This window comes from Chanodichthys erythropterus, chromosome 12 (genome assembly GCF_024489055.1).
Source record: "Chanodichthys erythropterus isolate Z2021 chromosome 12, ASM2448905v1, whole genome shotgun sequence".
Classification (NCBI taxonomy): domain Eukaryota; kingdom Metazoa; phylum Chordata; class Actinopteri; order Cypriniformes; family Xenocyprididae; genus Chanodichthys; species Chanodichthys erythropterus.
The window spans coordinates 627,314-637,000 of NC_090232.1; positions in this window are offsets into that span (position 1 = coordinate 627,314).

The following is a 9,687-nucleotide window of genomic DNA, read 5'->3' on the forward strand; positions in this document are numbered from 1 at the left end:
CGAATCTGAGAACATGCACTTTCTGTTCAGTTTCATCACGTTTATATTGTCACATCCACATCAGAACCGTGAGGAGAGCAACATTTCAAACAACATTTTCTTAATTAAATAATTATTATGAATGTTTATTATGATCTGAGATGCACTGAGAGGCTGCATGGAATATTAATGAAATATTCTTATTTGAAACATGAATGAATGTGAAATGTTCAGATGAGGGAACTGAAGACATGTGAAACACACACTTTCATTCATGCATTAAATACTTAAAGCTGAAATATTGACATCATTCTCATCTCCTTCCAAACCCGCATGACTTTCCTCTGTTCTGTGGAACACAAAAGTTGAGATTTTGCAGAATAGATTTTGTTTGACTGATTTTTTCTAAATACCTTCTTCCACTGAAGGAAGTCAAACAGACTGACACGAGGCAGTGAATGGGGACTGAACGAACACATTTTGCCTGAACAACCCCTTTAATGCAAATCAAAATCCATCGGCTCTGGTGTTTTTCCAGGATCCCAGCGTGAGTCTCTCATATGGAATAAAGGGTTATGCGGGTCATATGTGGAGATCAAGCGCTGGTGGTCTGCCAGTTAATGAACTAAAATCACCTGCTGAACTCAGAAACACTTTTAAGGCTGAAATGCCTTTCATTCACTGATGCATTCACATCAGGAGCCGCTGCAGCTCCGTCATTACCGATCCCCGTATGACAGATGGCCCGAGGAACATACGGCAGCAATCAAAACCCTCAGAAACGGTTCAGCGTGACTCACGGTGTCTCGCTGTGAAAGGAAGTGCCGCCACTCGAGAGCACTCTGGGTAATCGCTGCGCGGACTGACAGGCGCTCGCGGGTCTGAACCCGGGTCACGCCGACTTTCAACAACCACCTGCACGGATGATCCCATTAGACCGGATCACAAGAAACACAAGGAGTCACAAACATGGAACGCTCTTCTGACGTTCCCATTAAGTTAAAAAAACTTGTTTCTGAATGTTCCTTAAACACACCCAGGTGAAAAAGTACACTTCTATAGTGCACTTAAAGTGCTCTATTTTCACACACTAATTTGTACTTAACATATTATTAAATTTTAACATACTATCTCTGTATCTATTTAGCTACCACTTGTAGTACACTATGGGTTCAAATGTTCTTGTGGTATCTAAATACATTTTTTAAATAAAGATATAATATTATATTAAAAGCACATTTTAGTTCATATTTCATGCTGTCTCAAACACAGCTGAGCACACTTGAGTCGAGTACACTTAAGATGATCTTAAGAAGTACTGAAGTAGAATTTTTAGTATATTAAGTACAAGTGAGTGAAAATAGAGCACTTTCAGTGCATTATAGAAATGTACTTTTTTCACCTGCAGTCAAAGTGTCCTTTGTACTTTAAACAAACGTTCTATTAAAGTTACTGGAAGAACTTCTCCAGAATGTTCCCTGTTAGCTGGTCTCCACAGGTTTATGACGGTGAGGAACAGAAGAAGCACCTGACAGCACAGGTGTGTTTGTACACCTCACATTCCTGTGGTCAAACCTGCTCTCCCAGCCCGTGGTTCTTCAGGATTGTGGATCACCGGATCTGACAGCATCAGAGACTGCAGCACTTTGGCTGATTGCAGTTTTTTCTGTTTGCTTATTGTCACATTCTCAAACTCCAGACTGATCACACCTGACCTCATGCTTTCATTCTGTCTTTCTACACAATCACTGTTTCAAACACAAGATCACTGTGATATTTACTGAGAACATTTGGTTTAATCACCGAAACACAACATTATGATCTTCTTTCAGTTTAGTACTTTTATCAATCAGTTTGTTCAGTAGCAAACAATGCAAGATACGTGTTTCTAATCACTCGTGTTGCTGAAACAATTACAGTACCACAGGATACTGATGCCATATTAGAAAATACACTTGCATTATACATTACATAACTGGAATACAATCCATAATGTTTGTAATAATATTCAGTGTGTTATCAAAAGCTGTGATGAAGTGGCTATATGAGGTTTTGTGCAAGGAGAGAGTTTGCTGCCGGTACAGTAAATGATCTGACTGAATCTATACTGTAGTTGATCTTTACAGATGAAGGGTGAGTTACAGTAATGTGTCAGTCTGAAAAATGCTGTATTTGATGCTCTCTCTCTCTTCTTCTCATGTATATCTGATCAATCTGATGTTATAAAGTCATTGACTGTTTCCCTGTTTTTCCTTGTACTGCTTCCTGCTCTCTTCACATTGACACACAAACATGCACACACACACACACACACACACACACACACACACACACACACACACACACACACACACACTTTGAAAATAGTGGTTAGAAACTAAGATAAATCACTTATAATGTAAAATAAAAATTAATTACTTATGATTATCCGTATTAAATTGCAAAGTAGAAATTATATATATATACAATCTGTATCTATAGAAATCACCAAATGATTCATTGATTAATGATCAAGATCGATTGGATTAAATAATAGACAAATGTATTAAACTGAATGAAAAGAGATGAAAATGAAAAGTTTAGTAGTAACAGCATTATGAAAGTCAGTTACTACACTCTAAAAAATGCTGGGTTAAAAACAACCCAATCCCTGGGTTTGTCCATATTTAACCCAGCATTTTTTAGAGTGTATGAATGAAACATTTCTATAGATGAAACACTTATTTTGCATGGTGAAAAGGATACTTTGTGATTTTGTGTATTGAAAACGTGCTGAAATGTTTGAAAAAAGTGCACTTTTGATGATCTGTTGGGATATTAGTACTAAGAGTTTTTACCAATTGCTTGTGAAAATTGCACCAAAGCAATTAAAAAACCTGTGATGGTGATACGTACTCAAACTGTTGTGGAAGTTATTGAAATGGATATTTAACTTCAACACAAAATCAGCCCTATTTGCTTTCGGAGTAATGCGGATAATAAAGCGCGCTGAACCTCTACAGGCGGGTTTGGGAATCGTGTTCCTCCATCATAACATAACGTACAACATTAGATAAGATGATCTTAATGCTAAATTTCTCCATGAGAAGAATTCTGCAAAAGTATATCCCAGTATAGTGTTATAACTATGTTTTAAAAAAATACAAAAAATGTAACTAGATTCATGATTTTGAAGTCGTGACGAAAGGGAAGTTACACTCATTTTCTTCTCTATTGTGTCGTATATCCGAGTGAAACGCTTCTCAAACAAGAACAAATGTAGGGCGGGGCTTGATTTTGATTGGATGGTTGTGGTTTGCTATTGGTGGATCTCATGTGAGTGACAGGTTGCCCCGCCCTCATCATCAGAGAAGAGAAGAGATGCTGCAAGAGGAAGATATTCAAGATTACCAGAAACATGAATTTAAAAAACAAAAATGATGTGCACCGATAAATCATTTAGAATAAACACTGTAATATCCCATAAAAAACAAAAACAAGAATTGTCCATTTTGATTTCATGCTGACTTTAACAACACGTCATCACAAGCTCATGTTCTGCTGAAGGAGTTTCGCCATTAATCATTCAGTAATAGAGCCTGATTTTCATTTGAATCACATGTCCTCCATTTTCCCGCTGTGTATCAAAGTTTAATCAGGAACATCAGGGATGTACTAGTTTAGTTAATATGACAGTGGATCCCAAGACATGTGAAAAAACGATCATCGGAGTGGAAGCTGATTTGCATTCGTTTGAAAAGCAGTTTAAACTAATATAATCACATGCAAAGTTATTCTTGCTACGCCTCTCCTCCGTCACGAATAACAGAGTGTGTTTGAGTCTTCAGACTGCATGTGTGTCGAGAGCCTCCGTTTCTTGAATTGATTCGTGTTTTTCTATCTGGTCATGTCTTGAGTTTTTCACACAGCAGGGAAATACAGAGAACGAGTGTGAACAACATCAGGAGCTGAGCTGGAGTGAGGGACATGAAAAACATACTTGAGTAAAAGCTCAGGTAACTAACAGTCACAAATCAATCATTCTTACCCAACTTGAGTAAAAGTTGGTGATTTGAACAGATTTACTGGTACTGAATGTGGGCTCCGAGATGCACTAGTGAAATAGTCAAAGTCTGCCTGAGCTGGTTTCGGCCTCGTCTCATATATAAACACGACCTGCTAACACACACACCTTCAGAAGACTCGTTGACCAGGTTGGGCGAGTAAGAGCAGACTGTAGATGGCAACATCGCTCCTTCTGTAACAGAAATAATCTGCTGCATAAAAAGTGTGTTGCCATGCATTCCTCATCACAGATGTACTGGAGTAAAGATTACATCTACTTATTCAATAATGTAGTCACGTCACCTTTATTTATATAGCGCTTTTTACAATGGAGATTGTTTCAAAGCAGTGAAAACAGAAGAATAATTCACCAAAGTTTGTTTAGGCTGTACAGCAGCTCTAGAAGAAACACAGGTATTGTCCAGCATAAGTTCAGTGTTGATTCATTTCCATTGTAAAAAAATCATTAGTCATTAATTTGGTACATTTATCTATTCAGCAGCTCTTGAGAAAACAGTGATTAAGGCAAAATAGAGACAAACCTTGTGAGAAACCGGGTTCAGTGCGTGATTATGATTCAGGCACAAATCAGATTAGGATCTACTGTAGGGATTAGCAGCGCTGAGATCCAGGAACACTAATAGAGAGATACAGCCATGATCTGATGATAAGAGCAGATCATTAGTACTGAGACTGCTCTCATTAGAGTTAGATGGTACGGTCTAAAACCTGACTGGAAATACATTTGATTTCTGGGTCAGCGATACTCTGTGCATATTCTTGTGTTCTTGTATTGTATTATTGTGTCACCTCTAGTATGGTTTGAAGGTGGTCAGTAAACCAGGATGAGTGCATTACCAAAGCTTTCAGTTTAACCGTGTTAAAGTCACTCATGTTCAGAGGGTTACGCCTCAAAGATTAAACCATACGGCTGATAGAGTCTCTCCTCAAAGCTTCTGTGTAATCCTGTGGACAATCTCCTGTTCATGTGTGATGTCCCACTGACCGCAGATATCAGATCCATCATGGTCATATTGTCAGTGTTGTTGCAGGCGAGGATAACAGAAGTCAGGATCAAAGTATAAACAAACTCAAAACAGCAGCATACTCAGGAAACTGGAACAGAAAAAATTCTAACAGAACAACTGAATGATATCAGATATCAGATAATACACTGGGCGAACCAAAGATCTGATGAGATAATTAACTAAACACACCTGAAATGAAACTCAAATCAATTAGTAACCATAGTTGTTGTCACAAATCCTGTCAGTTCTCCGGACTACATTTCCCATCAACCCCCCCTGCCAGTCACACGCTCACACTCCCCTCCAATCATCATCAGCCACATACACCTTAAGCACACTCCCTGGACTATATAAGGACTTTCACTCACACCACCTCACCGCGAAGTCTTGATTTCCCAGTGTGTCATTTCTGAGCGTTTCTGTGTTTCCTGTCTGCCCGTGTTTGATCTTGCCTGTTCCTGTTTATTGACCCGTTGCTGCCTGTCCTGACTCTTGCCTTGTATATCGACCTGTGAATGATATCCGCCTGCCTCGATCTACTGCCTGTACTCTGACTACGACTCTGCCTGTTCCTTGCTGTTCCTGTTTGCCCCTGATCGACCCAGCCTGTACGACTATGCTCACTTTGAATAAAAGCTTGCAAATGGATCTCTGCCTCAGTCCCACTTCATTACAGTTGTTCTTTTTTGTGAAGCGTTTCACTCGGATATACGACACAATAGAGAAGAAAAGACCAGCGCAACTTCCCTTTCGTCATGATGTACACTGATCTCAAAAGATGAAGGAAAGTCTGATTCTTCATGATATAGTCCCTTTAAATAGTTTAATATTTAAATAATTAGCCGTGATCAGAGATGTAAGTGGATCAGCGGAGACTCATTTACATGGAAATCTACTGAGGTAGATTTAGTTTTTTATGTATTTATAAGCAGCATTTATATGAAGTGAACTGAACTCTTATGGATGTAACAATACTGACTACTGACAGCAGAACTGAACTGATATCATTCTGTGATTTTTTTCTATATTGAAGCCAAAGAAAAAAAGAAAAAAAAAAGATTTATTTTTCATATTCACACTTATAGTCAAATAATGAACACCCTCAGGTGTGAACATTACTGAGGTGAAGATGGCTATTACACACACACACACACACACACACACACACACACGCACACACACACACACACACGCACACACAGGCAGACGCTCGTCTAATTTGTGATAAGAAAAGCAGAGGTCAATTACATGCTTCACGTGTTTGACAAACACACACATATATGACAGAACACACATGTGCTATCACTTTCAATCTGGTTTCCGACCGCATCACAGCACAGAGACAGCACTCATAAAGATAATAAATGATATTTGCCTAAACACAGATACAGGTAAATTATCAGTGCTGGTTCTACTTGACCTCAGTGCTGCGTTTGACACTGTTGATCACAACATTCTTCTTGACAGGCTGGAAAACTGGGTTGGGCTTTCTGGGATGGGCCTTAAATGGTTCAGGTCATACTTAGAAGGGAGAGGTTATTATGTGAGTACTGGTGACCATAAGTCTGAGTGGACATCCATGACATGCGGAGTGCCTCAAGGTTCAATACTTGCACCCCTCCTGTTCAACCTATATATGCTGCCACTGAGCCAAACAATGAGAAAGAACCAAATTGCATATCACAGCTATGCAGATGACACCCAGATTTACCTAGCGCTATCACCTAACGACTACAGCCCCATTGACTCCCTGTGCCAGTGCATTGATGAAATTAAAAATCGGATGTGCCTAAACTTCCTTCAGTTAAACAAAGACAAAACTGAAATTATTGCGTCTGGAAACAAAGATGAAGTTCTCAAAGTGAACATGTACCTTCACTCTAGAGGTCAAACAACTAAAAATCAAGTCAGGAATCTTGGTGTGATTTTGGAGTCAGACCTGAGTTTCAGTAGCCATGTAAAGACAATAACTAAATTAGCATATTATCATCTCAAAAATATTTATATAGAATATTTATATAGACGTTTGATATAGAATTAGATGTTTTGTCTCCAGTCAAGACTTAGAGAAACTTGTTCATGCTTTCATCACCAGCAGGGTGGATTATTGTAATGGGCTCCTCACTGGTCTTCCCAAAAAGACCATAAGACAGCTGCAGCTCGTACAGAACGCTGCTGCCAGGATTCTGAGCTGAACCAGAAAACATGAACACATCACACCAGTCCTCAGGTCCTTGCACTGGCTTCCAGTTGCATTTAGAATTGATTTTAAAGTACTGTTACTTGTTTATAAATCACTCAATGTTCTAGGACCTCAATACATTGCAGATATGCTCATAGAATATAAACCTAACAGATCACTCAGATCATCAGGATCAAGTCATTTAGAAATACCCAGGGTTCACTCAAAGCAAGGAGAGTCTGCTTTTAGCTGTTACGCCAGCCGCAGCTGGAACCAGCTTCCAGAAGAGATCAGGTGTGCTCCAACAGTAGCCACATTCAAATCCAGACTCAAAACACATCTTTTTATCTATGCATTTGCTGATTGAGCACTGTGCTATGTCCGAACTGTTTGCACTTTATTTTATACGTATTATCTTTTTATTCTTTAAATTCTTTTCCTGTTTTTATTTCATTTTTAATGTATTTTATATCTTTTATGTATCATCATGATTCTGACTTTTAATGCATTTTAAATCCAAATAGCAAAATTATCTGTTTTTACTGTTATTTCTATTCCTTATGTTCTATTTTTATTCTTCTTCTTTATGTAAAGCACTTTGAATTACCATTGTGTATGAAATGTGCTATACAAATAAAATTGCCTTGCCTTGATCTACAGCACGAGTGTATCCCAGCATGCACTAGTGCGGCCTCTCTCTGTCTGTCAGTGAATTTATCTTGACAACAGTCAATTAATTGGAGGTGTGGAGTTACGTAACGTTACATAAACACCAGAGTTATTGATAATGACTCGATGAGACTCTTACAGGAGCAGATTCATGCACTGAACCCTTCAGAGGCTCCATCATGAGATCATGTTATGGGTTTAGTTTTAATAATTTAAGCCGTCTCATCTGGAGACAGACATCATGTTTCAAACCCATTAAAGAGATTCTGGAATCATATCAGAGATTTCATGTTTTCTGACGCGTCTTCAACAGGCACGTTTGGTTTTGGAAAGAAAATGTAAAACAATGCTGATTTAGAAACAGAAAAGTAAACCAGCATCAACATGAGGATGAATTCACGTGTTTCCCTCCTTCGGTTGATGTGGTTTGTTATCAGGATCTTCCAGACACCAGAGCTGTTCGCAAGGTGTGTGTTTTTCGCTTTTAACGTTCTGCTGGTTCAGTGCTTCTGATAGAATGGTTTAATGCAGAACATACGCCCACTATGATAATACTGAAATCATTAATCTAGTAATGACTGTCCATTCAGTTATTAAACACAGCAGCAGATGAGATGAACATGCAGCTCCAGCGATGATGCCGTTTCAGCTTCAGGCTGTTATCAGTGTGTTTTAGTGTCAAATACAGTCAATTCTTTGTGAATGTTACAGTGCGGTTGATCAAACAGTCATCATGTCCTAGTTTATTTTGTTCTGAGATAATCACAATCTATCATCCATCCTGATCACTTCTGCATGAGCGGCTCCTTCTCTGAGAACGATTGATAATTACAGGTTATTTTAATCCTCCATCTGCTTTAAAACAAGACGGAGGCGTGAATTATGAATCATTAATCACTTCATCTGGACTTTTGCCCTCTGCATCTCTCGCTCGTCCGCAGAACTTATCGCCTCCAGCGCAGGGCAGGGCAAAGGTCAGAGGAACGTTCTTCACTCGTTTAATGTGAAAGTCTGTGATGATCTTCTCTCTGTCCGCTGCACTGTGTGTTTGATGCTCGTATGTTCACGTCGATACGTCAATAACACTAATGGACGTGATCTTGATTCACCTCGGAGCGATTAATGAGCTTCAGAATGATTTTAATGTTTCAGCTCTTTCAATGCCTTGAGTGAAATAAACTACATCTTTCTCTGCCACTTCATGAGATGTTTTCTGGAAGGCTGTTTATCTCGATTCGCTCCGAGTGAACGACTAACATTATGCAATAAAATCCATTTGATTCAGTGACTCATTTGACCTCAGTTACAGAATCACATACGGTCTGCTATTGATCAACAACACAGTTTATGCTTTCAGGATTTCTTTATGTCACATTTACTGTTTAGACTCAAAGCTTATAGTCTAGACTACAAAAAAAGATTTCTTTCATCATTATGGGCAGCATTTAACAGTTCATGAAGCAGTTAAATGACAACGATTGTGTCAAAATACAAATGTACAATCTTTATATCTTTATACAGTGACTGTGAATGTGATCCTGCAGCACAAACCAGTCTTGAGTCGCACGGGTATATTTGTAGCAAATGCCAACAATTGCATTATATGGGTCAAAATGATCGATTTTTCTTTTATGGCAAAAATCATTAGGATATCAAGCAAAGATCATGTTCCATGAAGATATGTTGAAATTTCCTACTGTAAATATATCAAAAATGTATTTTTGTGAGTGGATATGCATTGCTAAGGACTTCATTTGATCAACTTTAAAGGTGATTTTCTCAATA